The sequence below is a fragment of the Columba livia genome, chromosome 1 (assembly GCF_036013475.1).
Source record: "Columba livia isolate bColLiv1 breed racing homer chromosome 1, bColLiv1.pat.W.v2, whole genome shotgun sequence".
Lineage (NCBI taxonomy): Eukaryota > Metazoa > Chordata > Aves > Columbiformes > Columbidae > Columba > Columba livia.
The window spans coordinates 58,411,617-58,432,757 of record NC_088602.1 but is presented as its reverse complement, the minus strand read 5'-3'; the positions used below and the strand labels follow the sequence as shown (position 1 = coordinate 58,432,757).

Genomic DNA, 21,141 nt, shown 5'->3' with positions numbered 1-21,141 from the left:
AAAAAACGCAAGCAAGCAGCTGATTTTTCCTATAATAATAACAATAAAAATCTAAACACTTGAACACTTGCACTTCTTTACTTGCCTTCCTCCCACCCTGCTACGTCTTATCTGTAGCTTTTGTTTTAAAGCACTGAGTCTTTCTCAACTTCATGAGCAGTGATGACAGACCGTGCAGAGTTTTATGTCTGTTTAAGGTTTTTGGCATGGACTGAAGAGCCACACTTCGGAATTTCAGTGCAGCATGAAAGTGTCAGAGGGTGTGCTCTTTAGGGCAGAGATTGTTAGCCCTTCATTTGTGCTTTGCTGAGCTTATTCTAGATATTATCCCTGGACAGACAAGGGCTGTCTTCTGCCACGGCGAGGCCCCAGCTGACAGTGCAGTGACACCGAATGATGGCCCTGGCAGCACGGGCAGAGCCTAAGGAGCGCTGATAAGAGTCAAGCCTGGATTTCCTTTCCTGGATTCAGGAGTACAATGTGGGGTCAAAAGAGATTTGTTTGGCATTTTCTCTGGCCGTGTTTCTAGTCCCCACCTAATAACACTATATGTATTCTGTTTCAGTGATGTGAATTCATTTGTTGCTGACTGGGGTTTCACTTCAAGACGACAAACACATTTTAGGACAGTAATTTAGGAGGTAGTTGTATAGAACTCATGTGGGAATCAAAATTTTGTAGTAGCATGTCCATTCATAATATTGCTTTATATTTGGATAAATTTAGTAGGCATTTCTTAAAGAACTAAATAGGTATAAATTATTTCTTTGTTTGCTCAGTTCTAAATAAAAGTGTACTGAGATTTCCTCCAAGCTCTCTGAAAACAGTAATAGAAAATACACATAAGAAAATTGAGAGGCCAGATGAAATGCTTAGATGCTACCTTGTAGGCAGTATCCCCTTGTTCACAGTTATAGCTGTTAAGAAAATTCCCACATATACTTTAACATGTAAATAAATTACCCTACAAATAAGAGGCAAGCAGATGAAGCAGGTGCTATATTTTCATGCATCAAGTTACATGATGTGCAAGTACATAGGGAACTTGGAAGACTTTATCTGCTTTCTTATATTTATGACAACAGGTTATTCTAGCTAGCACAATTGGTCAGCGAAGCTACTGTCTTCATTAATTGTTTTAAAAGTTTCTTCCATTTTTGTAGACTCCTGCTTTGGAAATATATACATATATAACTGATGTAATACATTGTATCTTAACCAAAAAGTATGTTTGGAGAATTCATGCAAAGCACTATAGAAATCCCAGGGAAGCCTGACATTTACATAGTGGGCAGGGGCAAAAGTTTATAAGTGCTCTAAGTAAATTGACAAAATCCTGAGTTGAGTCCAAGATTTGCATTCATTAAATGAAGGTTTGTATTAACAAAACCGTTTCTATTAAAATGCTTCATTTTAATTTGAATTAAAAAAAAAAAAAAAAAAAGTAAGCTGTAATTACAAAGACATCAATTTCCACTAAGTCTGTGCGGCTGGGAAGTACTTTGTATGCTTAGAAAGCCTTTTAGTGAGATTTCTGAAAATGTTAGTCCATGCTCTAAGTTCATCTTCCTGTGAGCATTTTGGAATAAAACTTTCAAAAATTGTTGAGAAACATACTGTCATTGCAGTTAGAACATTTGATTCAGCATCTGTACTGTAAATGTAAACCCTGATGACAAGGGGAAGTCGTGCTTGACCAACCTCATCACCTTTTATGAGGACATAATGAGGTGGATAGATGATGGCAAAGTGGTGGATGTGGTCTACTTTGACTTCAGTAAAACATTTGACACAGTCTCCCGCAGCATCCTTACAGCTAAACTGAGGAAATGTGGACTGGATGATCGAGTAGTGAGATGGACTGCCAACTGGCTGAAGGAAAGAAGCCAGAGAGTCATAGTCAATGAGGTGGAGTCCAGTTGGAAGCCTGTATATAGTGGAGTGCCTAGGGCGTCAGTACTGGAGACGGTATTATTCAATATATTCATCAATGATTTGGACGAGGGAATAGAGTGTACTATCAGCAAGTTTGCTGATGACACCAAGCTGGGAGGAGTGGCTGACATGTCAGAAGGCTGTGCTGCCATCCAGCAAGACCTGGATAGGCTGGAGAGTTGGGCGAGGAAAAAATTAATGAAATATAACAAGGCAAACTGTAGAGTCTTGCATCTGGGTAGGAACAACCCCCAGGTTCCAGTATAAATTGGGGAATGACCTATTAGAGAGCAGTGTAGGGGAAAGGGACATGAGGGTCCTGGTGGACAACAGGATGACCATGAGCCAGCACTGTGCCCTTGTGGCCAGGAAGGCCAATGGCATCCTGGGATATATTAGAAGGGGTGTGGTTAGTAGGTCGAGAGAGGTTCTCCTTCCCCTCTACTCTGCCCTGGTGAGACCACACCTGGAATATTGTGTCCAGTTCTGGGCCCCTCAGTTCAAGAAGGACAGGGAACTGCTGGAGAGAATCCAGTGCAGGGCAACCAAGATGATTAAGGGAGTGGAGCATCTCCCTTATGAGGAAAGGCTGAGGGAGCTTGGTCTCTTTAGCTTGGAGAAGAGGAGAATGAGGGGTGATCTCATTAATGTTTACAAATATGTAAAGGGTGAGTGTCACGAGGATGGAGCCAGGCTCTTCTTGGTGACAACCAATTATAAGACAAGGGGTAATGGGTTCAAACTGGAACACAAGAGGTTCCACTTAAATATGAGAAGAAACTTCTTTTCAGTGAGGGTAACAGAACACTGGAACCAGCTGCCCAGGGAGGTCATGGAGTCTCCTTCTCTGGAGACATTAAAAATGCACATGGACACATTCCTGTGTAGCCTCATCTAGGTGTTCCTGCTCCGTCAGAGGGATTGGACTAGATGATCTTTTGAGGTCCCTTCCAATCCCTAACATTCTGTGATTCTGTGATTCTGTGACCCCTTTTCAGAATCCTTATGAGTTTAGCAATCTGTTCTTCATGACCTTTTTTTGTCTGCATTCAGTAATGCTTTCTATTTTAATCAGAACAGTTATGGTGGCAGACTGCACACTTGGGCTTGGGATGTAGAGCTGTTTTGTCAAGGTGTCTTGTTCTCACGTTCAAAGTAGAGCTTCAGTACAAGCATTGCTAAAAACACATAGGAAGCTGATTTGGGTGTTTTCTATTCAGGGCATGAAAGTGAAAGAAGTTTCTTTTGAGCAAAGAGGAATGAAGTCTGTGACAAAGGTCCAAATGGAGAAATGATAGGACCAGGCTGGTGCGAAGGCAGCTTGGTGGTTGTTTTTATGGCAAAGTGCCGAGTGCTTAGGCAAGGGTTCACCAAGTTACCATGCTATCCTAGGAACCACCTGCAAAGCTCACTGTTCATGCAGGAAGGACCCCATGGGAATCTGTCAAAGTCTCTGATCTGACAGGTAGTTGTGAGCAGCCATCATTCTTGCCACACAGGATGTCCAACCTGCTGTGCCAATAAGGGCTTGGGGGTCTTCACACTAGAGTTAGCGGCTGTAGGTCGGGTTGAACACTGGTGTAGTTGGTCGTTGGTGCCGACACAGTAAGTACACAGCAGTGTTCAGTGGTGGATGTGTCTGATGAACCACATACAAACTGCAGTAAGCAAGATGAAGGGCCATGGTAGAACTTTGCTAAAAGAAATGTTGTTTGAAGGAAAGCTGAATCTACATTCCCACTGACTCCTCCTTTGCCAGCTAGATTTTAGTCTTCGAATACTCCTCTAAACACATCCACAGACCTACTGATGTTGGTAGTTTTGTATCTGAGCACTGCATGGCTGTAACACCCTCTTGTTGTAGACTCAAAAAAAAAAATTATAAAACTATGGTATACTTAAAATAGTGTGTGTATAAGAGGGAAGACAAGGATTTTGCCTCTATTTTTTTTCTTAAAACTAATTTTTAAGATTATTTTTTACATTTCTACAAGGTATATCTTGTTCTCGTGCACTCTGTTGCTCTTCTTTCTGTCCATTTTATTGATTGTCCTAAACCCAAACTCCATTTCACTGGCTTCAGTGAGGACCGGCTATTATTTTCAGAGCCAGAATCCCAACTCAGCTTTCCTGGTCCCTGAAGTCCATTTTGGACTCTACTGTGTTACCTCTGACTGTGGGAGGTTAAACCTCTCAGTTGCTTGCTCCCATCTGGACTGTTAGTCTCAGGCAACTGGCAGTGTGCCCAGTTGCAAGTGTTGTGGCTTGTGCAAATCTTCAGGAATGAGTAGAGCTGCCCTCAGTTGTTTCACAAAAAGCAGAACTGGTTCTTCTTTTAATTTTTTTGTTTTCTTAGCTTACTTTAGAACTTCTCAGAAACATGCAGTTCTGCTGTGCTTTATAGAAAGAAGTCTACTTATATTTTCATATTGTCTCCTTGGAACCTCTTTACAGGGAGAGTAGGGGTCTCACAGGGCAACGCGATCCTAAAGCAAAAAAGAGCTACTGCTGCCAACATCTCTTCAATGCTACAAAAAGCAAGTAGAGCACAGTGCTTGAGGGAAGTGCAGCAAAGGCATTTTGTCATTTGGAAAGCACAGAAACTAATGAGTCACTTCTTTCAAATAGAGGCTTTCCCCAAAGGAAACTACCAGGACAAGTAGCTGGTGTTTGTCATTTTGTACACTTCATTTAAAGTAATCTTTATCTTGCTTTTGAAAAGGTCAGGGGGAAGAGGAGAAAATGATGCTGCTTGAAAGAGAAGTTTTGTTGTCGACATTTTTTTGTTTGTTTCTTTTGCGTTGCCCATAGTTTTGTCATTCGAATTTCACAGGCAGTCTTTTCCTCTCTGCAAAAGAGTCATACAAAGTATATATCTTCAAATGTATCAGTAAGGTCAGTGGAGAGGTCCAGGAAAGGACAATTCTGAGAATGAGTATGAAATTTTGATGTTGTTGAGAGAGGGAATCATAGCCACTTGCCAATGACCAACTGGAGATAAAGGTAAGTTTGAGAAATTCCCAGCCTGCTAAGAAAGAAATAACAGTATTGATAACTTTGAACATCATGCTTCAGTAGTCAATCCCACATTATTAATTGTGAAAAGATGAGTCACTTTATTAAGTATCTTGTAGTATTTGGAAAAGTTTTTGATGACATCGCATGGAAAACAGTCAATTTAGAGAAGATCGGAGTTAACAGGAAAAATTCAAATAAAAAATGGATGAGGGATATGGGGACAGGTTGGGACTAAGGGGAAGGCTTCTAAGTGTTGCTGAACTGCATACATAAATATGCAAGTAAATAAGTCAGTTTAGATTAAAATAAAGCAATCTAATAATTGCCATAGTTATTGCAAATTAGAGGAAGTCTAAAATTGATAGACCAGAAAGGCACTGAGATTTGTTGTTTCAGGTTTTTTTTGCATATTAACTTTGTACTTCTCAGAAAAGTCTTGTCCTTTGACGTAATAGTTATTTTTCTAATTTACTTTTAGGTTAGAAAAAATGGTGTCTAAAAAATCAAGAAAGTCTGATGCTTGGTTTACTTCTGTGAACAGAATTACCTCTTCTTGTTACCCAGCTGGCTTGTTTTTTTTTTTCTATCCTATAACCCATATGCACAGGCTTAATTTTCTTTCTTGTTTCCATCACAAGTTAATCTTTACTTTCCAATAACTTGATTTGTGATTGAAAATTGCTTCAAATTTAACCTTATTTGTGTAATTTATCCATTTCTGATACAAAATTAGAAATAAAGCAGCAAATGGATTAGCAATTATCTCTCAAGATGGAAAAAGGATTATTATTCAAAAGTCATTACCGTGTCAACTTGAGTTTTCTAGAAAGGTTGCATTTTACATTAGATGTTAGAATATACAGAGTACATGTGTACTCTCATGATCGAATGAGTGTTATATGTATGAATTTCATTTTCAGTATGTGATTAGATGCCTCTGAATGTAACTCTAAAATTGATTATTTTCCTCCATGGGGATTTCTGTGGCTTGGAGGAACCTGCATTCTGCTGTTTTTTCTTCTCCAGTTCGGGGTCAGGAGGGAAAGGTAAATGTCTTCAAAGGGATTTAAGTGTATCAATAAACAAATAAACATAGTGCCTTTTGGTGAGATAGTAGTTTGCTCAAGTTTTTGTTTTTATATAGCTGATGATCACTTTCAAGTAATTTAAAAAATCTTTTTCCTACCTTGGTAGAGTCAAAGGCTACTTACTTTTCAAGCTGAAATAAATTGATCAAGTCATGATTTCCCTTTGGAAAAAAAATTCCAAAAATCTTAAGAGACATTTGCTAAGATTTCCAATTGTCATTTAGCTGAAATCCAAAAGAAAGAATGAAATAACAGTGATGAAAGGCTGATACTAAATTAACAGGAAGCAAGTGTCTTTCTAGGAGATGCTAAAGGACAAAACAAGTTAATTGAGCAGTTTCAGTTGGGCGTGGTTTGGCTTGCTTTTACTTTGTCCCTTTTCCTTCTCAACAAAGTGGCTCACAGTCTTACCTGGTAGAATTAATTCTTTCATCTGTGATATCACTCTTAATGTTTAAGGGTTACAGACCAACCAAAAACCTAGTGGAACCAATAAACTGAAGAACAATCTCTTCAATATCATGGCTCTTGATGCAAACATCCGAAGGTATGTATAGCTGTTAAACTGTAGGGTTGCTTTAAGCAGGCATTGCATCAATGTGGAGTAATAGGACAAGGGGGCATGGGCTTAAACTCTACCAGGGGAAATTTAGGCTGGATATTAGAAAGAAATTCTTTACAGAGAGAGTGATCAGGCATTGGAATGGCCTGCCCAGGGAGGTAGTGGACTCGCTGTCCCTAGAGGTTTTTAAACTGAGATTGGACATGGCACTTAGTGCCATGATCTAGTAAACGGACTAGAGTTGGACCAAGGGTTGGACTCGATGATCTCTGAGGTCTTTTCCAACCCAGTTGATTCTGTGTGATTCTGTGTGAACTCACATGAACATTTCTGAAATTTGCAGGGTTCTGAAAGTATTTCTAGTACATCTTGTCTAAGACTGAATTCCAGCCAGTTCCAGGCAAGGAACAGGTGATACTTATATGGCCTCTGGAGCAGCCCAAAAGTGAAATTAACTCTCAGACTCATGCCAAGTTTCTGGCTATTATATTGTAACAGTGGAGGTATGCTCTCTCCAGTCATCCATCTATTCCAGCCCTTGAACCATTCTTCATAAGCTACTGAGAGGCACCTCTGAAAGATAATCCCTTAGCCTGTATAATTCATATGAAACGCTTTCTGCTCTAAGCTGTATATCTTCATGTTTTTGGATAGTTCTTCTCACTGCCTAAACCTCCTGAATATACCCTTTTTGTGGATTTTTTCTTTCCCTTTGCCTGTTTTCTGGCAGATAACTGCACCACTGACTGCATTATTAACTCGCATTATTTAATGAAACAAATAAGCACTTAGTCTTTCTATTAGGTAGTTTTCAAATCAGATGCAGAAATCGCGCTATGGCAGAATGTTAACTTTTGACTTCTTAGTAACTTACAATTTTCACAACTCCTCTAAAAATTAAACTTTGGAAGAAAAAAAGGATACTTTGTGCCTGATTGATTTCTTGACTCTCGTAGAGTGTGATGCATGGATTGCTCATCAATTTTATAGGGTAATGTGTCATGCCACTTAGAAATATCTCATTATCTTCTCTATGCAAACACGTGTATCAGAAATACAACAGTTGAATGCGTGCAGGATTTATATTTCCCTAGGGAAAAGTAAAACTTCAGGCTCATTATAACATCCCTGCACCAAGCTGGCTGGCATAATAAGCATCACCTGGCTTATTGAGAGCCTCTTCTAGGTTCAGGGCAGTAAGCGCATCCTAACCAGGGTATTAGACAAGTATTCAGCTTGGTCATGGGCAAATCAAGGTTTTTTCATTATCTGTGAGATTTTTTTCCCTTTGCTCCTTTATTTCACAGTATCACAGTATCACAGCATGTTTGGGATTGGAAGGGACCTCAAAAGATCACCTAGTCCAATCCCCCTGCTGGAGCAGGAACACCTAGGTGAGGTCGTACAGGAACATGTCCAGGCGGGTTTTGAATGTCTCCAGAGAAGGAGACTCCACAACCTCCCTGGGCAGCCTGTTCCAGTGCTCTGGCACCCTTACTGAGAAGAAGTTTTTTCTCAAATTTAAGTGGAACCTCTTGTGTTCCAGCTTGATCCCATTACCCCTTGTCCTATCATTGTTTGCCACATCTCTGAATGCAATTCAGCTATCTTGGGCCCCTTTTCCTTCAAGCAGTCTTGCCCATGGGATTTCCCCCAGCAATTGCTTGAAAAGGCCAAATTTAGCCCTGCTAAATTCCAGGGTTTCAATTCTACTTGCTATTCTGTTCCTGCCACTCAAGATGCTGAACTCCACCATCTCATGGTCACTGCAACCCAGGCAGCCCTCAACCTTTACTGCTTCGACCAGACCCTCCTTGTTAGTGAGGATGAGATCCAGCAGTTCACCTCTCCTAGTCGGCTCCTCCACCATCTGCATGAGGAGGTTATCATCAATGCACTGGAGGAATCTCCTGGACTGTGGCTGGCTGGCTGAATGGTCCTTCCAGCAAACATCAGGGAAGTTAAAATCAACCACAACAACCAGGGCCTGTGACTGTGAGGCCACTCAGCTGCCCATAGAAGGCCTCACCAACTTCCTCAGCCTGATCTGGTGGCCTGTAACAGACGCCCACAACAGTGTCACCCCTGCCAGCCTGCCCCTTGATCCTGACCCATACACTCTCAACTCGCTCGTCATCCACTCCTGGGCAGAATTTAGTACATTGTAGTTGCTCTCTCACATAGAGAGCAACTCCACCACCACGCCTGGCTGGCCTGTCTTTCCTGAAAAGGGCATAGCCATCCATGACCACATTCCAGTCATGTGAACTGTCCCACCATGTTTCTGTAATTGCCACCAGATCATAATCTCCCGACCGAACATAGGATTCTAACTCCTCCTGCTTATTCCCCATGCTGCATGCATTGGTGTACAGGCATTTCAGGGAGCGAGCAGAGCACACCAATTTCTCCCTAGGGGCATAGGAGGCCACCCGGTCCTCATCAGTTTTAGAATGCTGCCCCACTGGGACAAGCCCAGCTACAACCCCCACATTTGCCATGTGAGTTAGAAGCTGAATTCATATGTAAGGAAAAAGTAATGCTTTACTTGTAGGACTTGTTTACGCAAGCAAGAACCATGCAAATGAATTCAGTATTCTTGTTATTTTGAAGTTTTTGGTTCTACTAATTTTCATTCCATATGTTCAGCAAATATATTTTTAAATGAAACCAAATATGTAATAAGCTAGTAGATGGGACACTTTGGCAAAGGAGCCTGGAAAAATAAAGCCTCTGTTTTCTTTGGACAACCAACAGTTTCACAGAGCCATTATTGATTAAAACATTTATTTTTGTAGAACTGCCATCTCAGTAATAATCAGAAAACATCAAGTATGAGGAATTTATAGAAAATGAATAGAAAATTTAACAGAGAACAAGCTGAACATTTGTAAGTCTGTTGGTCACCTATATCTTGAACACCATACTGTTCTTATCTCAAAAAGGACATATTGCAGAAACAGAAAAAGATTCAGGATAAAGCAGTGAGGGCAGTCAAAGGTAGCAAATAGTTTCCATGTAATCTGTGACTTGGTGGGATGGCCATGAGTACTGGCTTTACATGGCAAGGTTTTGGTAGCAGGGTGGGTCTCAGGGGTGACTTCTGCGAGAAGATACCAGAAGCTTCCCCTATGTCAGCCAGAGCCAATGCCAGCCAGCTCCAAGACAGACCTGTTGCTAGCCAAAGCCAAGCCCAGCAGGTAGCGCCTCTGGGATAATGTAGTTAAGAAAAGGTAATAACTGCTGTACAATAGTACCTGGGAGAGACAAGAGGGAAGATGTGAGAGAAATATCTCTGCAGACACCAAGGTCAGTGATGAAGGAGGTCAGGAGGTGCTCCAGGCACCAGAGTAGACATTCCCCTGCAGCCTGTGGTGCAGACCAAGGTGAAGCCACCTGTCCCCCTGCAGCACATTGAGGTCCATTGTGGAACAGAGATCCACCTGCAGCCCATAGAGGACCCCACACCAAAGTAGCTAGCTGCCTAGAGGAGGCTGTGACCCTGTGGAGAGCCGACACTGGAACAGGTTCCTGGCAGGACCTGTGGCCCTGTGAAGAGAGCAGCCCATGCTGGAGCAGGTTCGCTGGCAGCACTTGTCACCCTGTGGAGGACCCACTCTGGAGCAACCTGTTCCTGAAGGACTGCACCCTGTGGAAGGAACACACACTGGAGAAGTTCATGAAGAACTCCAGCCAATGGGAGGACTAATGCTGGAGAAGTTTGTACAGAGCGATAAGGTTTCCCCTCAGCCTCCTTTTCTCCAGGCTAAACAACTCCAGTTCCTTCAGCTGTTCCTCACAGGACTTGTTCTCTAGACCCTTCACCAGCTTCATTGCTCTTCTTTGGACATGCAAATCTACTTATCATCTAAACAATTTTGAAAAACTCAACTTGCATTTACCGTCTTCCACTATTTTGACAGTTTGTAGGGAGAGGTTACTCACCACTCCTGGTAACTACTGATTTCATCCCTGCTTTCCTTTAGAACTGCTCACTGAATGTCAGAGGGTTTTTGCAGTTTATTACTAGTCACTTTTAAGTAACTGTAAAATATGATACAGATGTCAGAGGTCTCCTTTACTATGTCGCTCAAGAATAAAGGATTTCAGCATGGAAATATGCCCAGTTTCTTTTACAGTGAATGCTAACACAAAGATTTTATTTTATTCTTTGCAATCTTGTCCTCTCTCAGGTTTGTCTTGTGCACTTTGATCATTAGTTGACCTTACAGCCTTTGCCAAGCTTCTTGCTACTGATGTGTTTGAAGAAAGATTTAGGTTTTAGTTTTAATTCCTTTTGCCAGTTGCTCTTGAAACTCTCTTTTGGGCTCTTCTAGTTATGTTTTTACATTTAATCAACTGGAGTCCATAATAATTTCCTTTTCCTTAGGTTTTACACAACTTCAGCCTCCTGAGGGTTGTCTTCTTGTTTCTAATAATCTTCTGTACCTGCTGTTCAATTCTCATGAATTTTTCACCCTTTATAAAATACATATTAAAAAAAGCTGTGCTATGCATTCATCAGTTTGGTTCCTTCAATAATCACCACAATGTCTGTAAGCTTTTAATTCTATTAGCTGCTTGCTTTAAACAAGTTTCCTCATCTTTGTGTGCCTCTACTTCTTGAAACAGAAAAAAATTGCAGCATATATTTTTTTTGCCTTTGTTGCTTCTGTAGCAATACAGAGTTCATCTAGATTCAAATGCGCAGTTTTGAGCAAAGTCACTTGATAGTCTGCAAAAGGTTGAGGGAGGTGTCCCACTTTGTGACTGCCTTCATAGATACTTCAAGATGTACTTATCAATGGACTCATAAAAATGTGATTTCTGTGTTATGTACCGGTGTGAATTTTTATAAAGGTAATTGAAGACTTCTACTCTTTGCATGTTTCCTGCCTTTTCTGCCTCTGATCTCTCACGGAATAGCAGTCAGTGCTGCCATCCTCTTTAGACAATCAGTAATGTCTTCTGTTCTTCCTATTTAGCCTTGAATTTTGGTCCCTAAGGACACTGAGGTGCTTGATCAAGTAGGTAGTTTGTCGGTTTTGGTTCTTGTCAAATCGGGCTTCTCTGATCCAGTCAGTGTTAAGAGGATGAATGTAGACATGAGACCACGAGGGGAGAAGGGAGCAGCAACAGAGTTCAGAAGGGGATTCTTGCTCCAGAGATTCACCCAGATTTTTTCGACAGAGGAGAGAGGAGGGCTCATCTAAAGAACAATTTATCCCACTTTCTTTAGAATACAATTAGACAGCTTTTTCTTAGACTGAGTGCTTTGAAGTTATTCTTCCATTTGCAAAATAGATGGTCAAGGTTTCACTGATGAAGGATTTAAGTGCCTAAGGTGTCTCAAGAGGGAAATGTAAGTCTGTGGTGTACACTGCTTGGGTTACTCTCCTTCCTTCTGCTGAAACTGGTCCAATTAATTAGCTTCTAAATGTTGAGGGCAGAGCTTCTTAGCTAGTAGGTCTCACAAGGGGAGGGCAGCTTAACTGCCCTGTACTCCTTAACTCTCTCAGTCTTAGGCTGGTTCTGCTTAAGCATGGAAGCACATTTACAAGTACCTGAAGGATTTTGAAGTCTAGATTTTGAGGGTTAAAAATTTTACTCTTTTCAGGGAGAATGGATCACTTCTTTACATAAAGAGACGTGGATACACAAGGGTGGGGGAAAAAAAAATGCCTGTTTTTATGCCTGTTGCACGTAATAGAATCTAACCCTACCTGAAGTAGCTTGAGATTGTTCATTAAAGAAGTACATACCAGTTACATTGATTCGGCAATAGAAATAACTGGTGTTGCCTAATGCATAAAGCTTAATATTTTGCAATATTTCAGTGATTCATCTGAGACTATTTCTATAGGACAGAAAGCTTTATATACCATTCCAGTTGCAAAGGTGTAGACACTAAACCATCTCTGGTTTGAAGATGAGGAAAGCTGTGGCAGCCCATGACAGCTGGTGAACTGCCTATAAATACATAGAAGATGGTTTCAGCAGTTGCTGTGAATTACATAATTTAAAATCCACTTCCTTGTGCATTAAAAGACAAAAAGACAAATTCTTGGTGAATGCCATGAATAATTAATGTCTTCACAAGTTTGGGTCAATTTCAAATATAGCAGACAATTGATGGAGTCGCAGTATCGCTGCCTGAATTCTTTAATGCCAGGCTAGAAGCAGCTCCTTGTGGGCTTCCTAAGCACAGAGTGTGTTGTTTTGTTCTTGATATTTTATGACCGTACTCAGAGGAAGTATTTAATAGGTGACAATTTGTAGACTTGAAGTCAGTTTGCAGTGTATATGACCCTGTAGACTACATTTCATAAGCAACACCACAGAAATTTTAATGATTACCTTAAAAAAAACCAAACAAACAAACAAAAAACTTTTATAGTAGTTGTACTTAGCAAAAATATTAACCTTCCTGTGATGTTTGGATTCCTGTTTAACAAGCCAGTGAAGCTGCTTTAAATGACAGCTCCCACTACAGCTAGAATATTTCTTATCTGTAATCTCATATATGTAAGCATTTATATTCTTTTGTTGCATTTCATATCATGTAGATTTTCATACTGTAGTGTCTGAACAGCTTTCTGAAGTGCAGAAAATAATGTGACTAGCATCTATCACTTCTATTTTTGCATCTGTTCCCTGTGGGAAAAATGAGAATAGTGAAGATGCTTTGAGCTTATAAATGGAGTCAAAGCTGAAAATAACTTTTGCACAGAGATGCCCTTTGGTTATTCAGGAAATACATTCCAAACACTTAGCCCTGGGGAAAATGATGTCTCTAGTGCAGATGAACTTGACCCTCTCTGTAGAAAATTTCAGCATGTCAGAGAAACAGTGCTGATGGCAACGTTGCTAATGTTGGCCTTTCTGTTAACCTTAGTTGAAACAACGACGTGCTTGAAGATAATAACTGAGACCTTGGGCAAGAATAAGCTAAATACTGTACATAGACCCAGTTTGGGAAGCAGAAGACATATTTGCTACCCAAACAGTAGGCAACGTGGTTTGAAGGAGGTGCTACATTTTCAACTTCTTGGTGTTTTCTTACGTGCCGAAGGCTACAAACCCAAATATGCTGTATTACCTTGCTCAGCTCTGAAAACTTCATGAAATAATATTAACACTGCCCACTGGCATAACATAGAGGGCTTCATGTCAGTGGAGAAAAGCAATCCAACTGACAGGCTGATGTCACTAACTGTGGGTGCCTCTAGGAAAAGGATTATCTAAGGCTGACTTTTAGGTCTATCCTGATAAAATACCAGCTCTAATGCCATGCTTTGGCTAAATAGAAATACTAACCAGCTAAGAAACAAGATGTAGCTTTTTCCAGCTGGGGGGATTGTTTTTTTCTGATACGGTTGTCTCACAGTAGCCCAACCATTAAATCTAACATAAGAATTAGTTTGAAACCTTCCCACATTCTCCAGTTGATCTAAATAAACAAACAAATATCATCCCTCTAAATACCCAATAAGTAATCTGTCCATGTCAAATTTTGCTCCGAAGCTGTGTGCCTATTACTTTTTAACTCTGCCTTTCTATAACCACATCTGGAATTTGACCCTCAATAGTGACTGTGTCTTCACTGTTTCTAATGTAGGTCAAGAGAAGAAATTAAATGATGACATTGGGCTGCTTTACTGTGGCATCCCCCAGGAGTTTGTGTGGTCCCCACTGAATGCCTTGAATCATTAATCAAAGGGTAACTGCATTGCACAGCCCACAATATATTCTCAGCAGGCACATGCATTGATGATTCTGCACGAAGAAAAAAGACTTAATTGCATTGACAGTACAGTTTTTTCACAGTTTAGAGTGTTTATCAAAATTGTGCTTGTAGCATCTAAAAATACAGTAATTAATGCAGCTTTTGGCCTCTTCGCACACTGTTTTCTTTTTAGTTTCTTCTGTTAAAGAAGGCAGCTGTTTGCTAGGAAAACAAATTCATCTCTTTTACTTCTCTCTCTCGCCTCCTGTTTTGTATTTGAGTGCATCAGTAGGAGGCTCACAGTTTGTTGTAAATGTTCATTCACAGTTTCTGCAGATTCCTACATTCATATTCACAAAGGCAGAATATCTCAAGATGTCCTTCATATCAAATTACTGTTACTTCACATCAAACGTGCAGAATACAAAATACAGATTTCAGGGGCTTTGCTTCTCAGGGCAGAACAACAGTCCTCAACGGAATAAAACCCATTTGTGTCAGCGATTGCTTCATTCTTTAATTGTTTCCTTTCACTGCTGATCAAAACGTGGCTTCTGGGTATTAACATGCGTAGTATATTACAGAATAAGGAGAGAAGACCTTCTTTGGTCAGGTAAGGCCTCTGTGAGATAAAGTGAAGCAGGTGCTGGTGACTCAGCTTGTGACACCACTAGGCAGTTGGTCCTTGGCTCCTGGGCACACGAGGATGGTGCTTTTCTTTTCCCTATTAAATATTCAGGCTGCAGAAACAAGAAAGGACACAAGCGTGCCATGTGGTTTAGACTGCCACCACAGACTGTTGCTCCTGTGCTGGGCAGCCCGTGAACATATGGAGACCTGCAAGCCCATGAGGAATCCAGCCTGCTTAGCAGTGAACAGGCCAGGAGCAAAGGTGCAGTGAGTGTCCTCCTGTGCAGAGACAGGACCAAAGGGAATTTGTATGGAAAGATATCAGACTTAGGTTAAGGAAGATACTGGAAAAAAAATAATCTGTTTGATCATCAAGACAAAGGAGACTTAACATCTCTTTTGCTCACACTTCTACAGAATAATAGTATTATCATGACTCATTTTTGTCATCCATCCATTACCATTAACCACTGTAAAGTGCTTTGCTACTTCAAACATCCGCATCAGGTTTTACGATGTTCCATTTCCTACACAGTGCCTTGTAAATCTTGTGTTACAGTGTAGAAGGCTATGTATGTAGCAGAGCTTTGCAAGACTGCAATCTCACTGAAATTACTATTATTACCTTATAGACTGCAAGGGTAAAGCTGAAATGGTGCAATATATGAAATTCTAAGGTTAAATAATGGACCTTACTATAACGCTACACTAGATTTTATACTTCTGCTGATGATGTAGGACTTACAACTCTATTAAGACAGTGGTATATTGAAAATCTTTATCATCGTCTGACATAAAAGCCTGCACTATGTACACACACAGTGTGAAGGCTCAAGATCACAGAGGAGGTGGAAGTACCTTGAGCTGGTCAAATGCTTTCTGCTTTATGAATGCAGATACTCGGACCCAAGCTGTCATTACATTGTTGGTATACAGTGCATGTGAGAATCAAGATTATTTTAAAATTTATTAGTCTGGACTACAGCCCTAGAGACCATTTAATTAAATAATCCTATGTCAGTTTAAATAGCTAAGCATTAGGATCCACAACAGTTAAAATAGTGCTGATTGAGCAGGACTCACGTAAGATACTGGTTCTGCGGTGGAGCCTGAGCCCGCCTAGGCCTATGCCCACCACAAGAAAGCTGCATGAATTAGTCAGCAACACATACATAGCACTAAAGAAATAAACAAAATTAAATAATAAAATTCACCATAGCTAACAGAGAAAATTAATGAAAATAAAATATACCTTAATTAAGATTTTAATAAAGGTGCTCTTAATGTATGTCTTAAGAGACATTCAATGCACTTAAACCATTCTCTGTCCTTCAGTATGTTTAAGTGGTATTTTGTTTGGGACAAAGCAGCTTGGAAATTTCTATATGGTAGTCTTCCAGAAAATCTATAGAACAGACAGATTATTTAAGCAGATTATAATGACAGATTACTTAATATTTATTTATTATTTAATTATTATTTAGTTTATTTAGTTGATATAATCTTCCAGAAATATTTAAGTTCAATATCTCTGGAAAATAAAGATGTCACTTTATTTTCCAGTACAAACTCTGCTCTTGAAAGGACTGCCTTACAGATTAGATTAAATTAAATGCATGTGCATTTTGAGTCTTAAAACCACTGAGGAAGTAAGGTGTCCATAGAATTGATGATGTAGCTTCTGCTGGCATCTCTTTTCATTCATTAGCAAGACAAGATTAAACTGTAGTGTTTATGCCACTTTTATTAAAATTACGTTAGGACTTCCATTTAAAAGCGGTGAAAAAACACAGACCAAGCATTCTGTACCTGATTCTAGATCAGCTGTTGAAACCGACGCTGGTCTGTGCATTGCAAGATTTTTTTCTTTGTGTATTATGCAGAAAGATGAGTGCAGGTTGTGAAATTTCCTTTGTCTCTGTTACGGAAAACTATAGAAGGAAAATTGTTTTGCAACTGAAAACTACTTTCTGTCTTCAAAAAGTGTGTAAGGTGTTAGATGAATAGGAATGAACTCTCGCTTTGCATCGAGCTGTTATTTCGATGTATGACTGCAAGCTGCTGCTGAGGCTTTTCCAGCCTTTCAAAGAGGCTATCATTATGGATGAGAATACTGACATTTGAAAGCCCGCTTACCTGCTGACGCTGGGAAGTGCCAAGACTGGCTTCTCCCTCCCCCAGCCATGCCCAGCTTCATTCACTTGTTAGCAGAGACCCCCTTGTCCTTCAGCTTAACAGAGAAAGAAAAATGGCAGAAAGGGAAACATTGCTCATTAAAGCTTAACCTAAATATTTATGTGGATTTTTAAATAAATGAAGTGGCAGCTTTTTAGCCAGCCGTCTGTCAGCCTCCTGTTTCACTGGCTCCCCCAGACACAGTGATCACGGGTGGCTTCAGAAAGCTGCCAACAGCCCCTGAGCATCTACCCTGCTGAAGGGCAAACGCTCAGCGCTGGGCTGCCTGTAGACACTTTGACCCACAGCATAGATGCTCCAGCCTCTCCTTCTCCTTTCCCTGATCCATGCTGTGGAGCCAGAAGGGTGCCTTGGTGCCACCTCCCAGCAGCCATGTGTCTATGTCTTCAGACAACACTACTATAACTCCCTGAAAGAATCAAGTGTGGAAGACCTCAGAAAATAAACTATTAAAATAAATGATGGGCCAGCATCAACCTGAAAGACAAACTGCAGTTTGCAGTTCATTGGTAATAGTTTGTTCAGTGTGGGATCATCTTTGCACAGGCAGGCTCAGCTTTTTGCTGCTGTCCCTGCCCCTTCTGTGTCCCAGTAATTTACACAGCCTTTAAGAAAGGTTGTCAACTTTAATAAAAATACAGAAGTAAACCAGCAATTTAAGTTCAACCTTCACTTTAATATTGCTACTAACCTGTTTTGTTTAAACAGGCTTTTGTCCTGTGCTATTTTTAAAATGCTTAGTAACGTCAAATGCTAAAATACAGGTGCTATTACTGATTTTTAAGCTGTTCAGTTACACTCACATTACAATTCTTAAAATATTCCTGTCTAATTTTACCACTGAATGATGAAGTTTGGGTTGGAACTCCACAGGAATCAGTTCTGGGGAAGCAGAAACCAGGGTACCTTGCTGTGGTTTCTGTCAAGCAGCCATTCAAATAACTGCAGCGTCAATTGCTTTACAAAAAGCCAAATTGTTATTTTCAATAACTGACTGCTGCACAATATGCCTGCTGGTATCAATGCCTAGTGATAAAGTGATGTAGGGCTGATATCTGTCATACTGAAAAAAATCTGGAAAATGGATTTTTTCATGATGTATATATTTTGGAAAAAGGAGTTTCAAAGAATTATTATATAAAAGCTTAGTCTGTTCCAGCTTTTTAACACAGAAGAGTAATTTTGACTAATATTTCAGCTGTGTGCAGTTTTCAAATGTTGTTAAGGTTTTTATTCCTTCTTTAAATTACACACTAAACTCCTTTAGAAGTCACAGGAGTTATGGACAGTGCTGATTGCTCTATTGTTCCTTACTAGCCAAACACAGAATTTTGTGTGCATGAACGATGTATGAACTTCCTTAGTTACCAAAAATGTAAAGGTTTCAAACAAAACCAACTGAAATTTACTACAGCACCTATGATACTTTATTTTTCCTTCACTCATGGGTTAACATCATTCAGGTGATGTGTGATTGGCAGACTGCAGGACCATTGTGAAACTTATGAGGAATTCATGTGAAGTAACATGTATTTCCCTTGAAATACAGAAACAAACTTACACCAGCACTCCTTTCTAGGGTAACAGAAAAACAAAACAAAAAACAAACAACACATGAACAACAACAAAACCAAACCAAACCAAAACAAAACAAATGAAAGAAAATATTTCTGTGCTCATGACTGAAAACTGCTTGGGTTCTTGTACTTCTGTGGCCATGCATTTTGGCAATTTAACAGCACTAGGTGCTGTTTGTGGCATTACAGTGTTTGCTGCCCTTAAATCCAGACTCCACGTATTTCCATCTCTCCTTGATACACTGGTAAGTTATACAAGCCAAGTCACTGGACTAGAGCACTACATAGTCCACAGGACTAATAATAGTGGGACACAATTGTTCCTCGGCCTCACTGGACGTTCATATGGTTTTTGTGGTTTTGGATCAGATCCTGGTATTAATACAAGTGTATTAATCTTTCCACCCTCTAACTTATCTTGAGCACATGTGTACAAATTTGTTTTGCCACTTACCCCCACAGTGTTTCAAGTGTTTCTGGGGCTTTGCTGCCATTTGTCACTGTCTAGCCAAGATTACTATGGGGCTTTGTTTCTGTATTACCCACACACAAATAATTATTAGTTAGATCCAGATGAGACTATTCCCTCTATGGACACCATTTCCTAAAGTGCCATTTTTCTCCTGTCTTGCTGAATTCAATACCACCACCCCTCTCTGCAGACTTGCTGGCATGCTGTGTCTCCCAGGCACCCAGTGCACCCATAGCAGCACCAAACTCTATTAATGAGGCCATTCATTACATCTACAGGTATCGCCGTAGGGTTGGTACTATAAGTCTCCTCTGGCCAATCACACTAATCTACTGGGTCTCACAGGGTTGAGCGAGTGGACCTGCCCGAGCTTAAAGTCTGACTGTTCCTCAGCCAATGGGGCTGAAAGTGTTACTTTCTTGTTGCTAGAGACCACCTGCGCTAGTTTCAAGTCTTGACTCTTGGGATCTTCTCTTTCACTTCTAGCACACAGTTGTGCCATCCTCTGCATTAGGGTGATAAATGATTTCTTATTCCCTTCTCCCAGGCACTCAATTTTTTTGTTCCAAACCCTATTATTGTTCTATTTCAAATGCCATCTTCATGACTCACCCAGCATTCCTGGAAAAATAAAAATCAGAAAACCTTCCATGCCATCCTGCATAAAACCACAAGGGTCCATTTTGTTCTTCCTTTCCAAAAGCCCAGCTTGTTTGCCCTCAGGGCCTGTATTAGCAAGCATAATAACTGCTTATCTTTCTTTTATTATTGTATTTATTTGCCTTCTCCTTTTTTATTAGGTTCCTTAGACTCTTCTCCTTCCTGTGGAGATTTCTCAGCCTTGCTAGTCTACCCTTCCAAATTCACACCATTTGTGTTAGCAGGGTTCAGAAGCCCCCTAATCACATGCAATGGATGACAGAATCCTCCAGCACCATGGTTTTGCATATTAGCTCACAGTAACTGAACTCCACCTTCAACCAGCATGAGTTTGACAACTATGGACAGTAGCTGCTTTTAACAATATGTGACTCTGGAGACACTTGATTTTTATTTTTCCAACCAAAGCCCTACAGACACCAAGACGGATGCCTTAACACATCTCAGCACTGGCTGTCACCATATAGTTCCCCATAGCTGGTGTTTCTGAGGGTCTGGCGTTCAGCATGGCCTGTTTGGTGGCTGCACAGGACAAGTCGGGTGATTTTGATCACCACTGGTCAAACCAAACTATGCTTCTTAAGCTGCCAGCTGCCCTGCGTATGTGTTGTTCTTTAAAGTCCCAATTTAGCCAAAGCTTAAATCTGAGTAGTAGCTACTTGTATTTCAGTGGTCACAGTCTCAGTGGTCTTTCTCTCCTGTATTTTTATTGGCCCTGCTATTTTTACCACTACTGGTTGCCCTTGTTCATTCATATGCCTGTCCTTCCTCATGCAAAGAGCCATATGGACTCCAGGGTTATGGAGGTAATTTAGTTTCACAAGGCATAGTCCCAGGTGGACTGGGATCATCCCAAATGTCTCTGGGCCAGTCCTCAGGACTCTATTTTGCTATTTGTCTTCTAATTCTTACTGCAGTCTCTCTACCCATTGTACTCGGTCACTTCTGTTTAAACTTCTCAGTTATCTTCTTGTAAGAGTTGTGCTCCTCACCGTCAAATGTCCTCTCCTGTGTTTTCTCCAACACTACTATGACAGCTGCCTTAGCCCAAGCCAATACACAGTTTGCTCTTTTTCCCCTCCCATTTTTCTGTATCTGAAATTTCTTTCTTTGGTCTCTCCTGCTGTCCTCACCATCCTCTTCTAGCAGCAGCCATTTTTAGCCCTTCTGCAGCAAAGGTACATTCCCTGGCCTTGCACTCCCCAGCGTGATCCCCACAGCAATTTGTTTTCCTCCCCTAATGTCCTGTTCTTATCTTCACGTGCTTTCAGGAGCTG

At 40.6% G+C, this 21,141-nt stretch overlaps 1 protein-coding gene across 3 annotated transcripts in view; it reads left to right on the top strand.

The window, feature by feature from the left end:
• Positions 1 to 21,141, top strand: part of FGF14 (fibroblast growth factor 14) — a 417,171-nt gene that overhangs the window by 147,033 nt on the left and 248,997 nt on the right. The window lies entirely within an intron of this gene.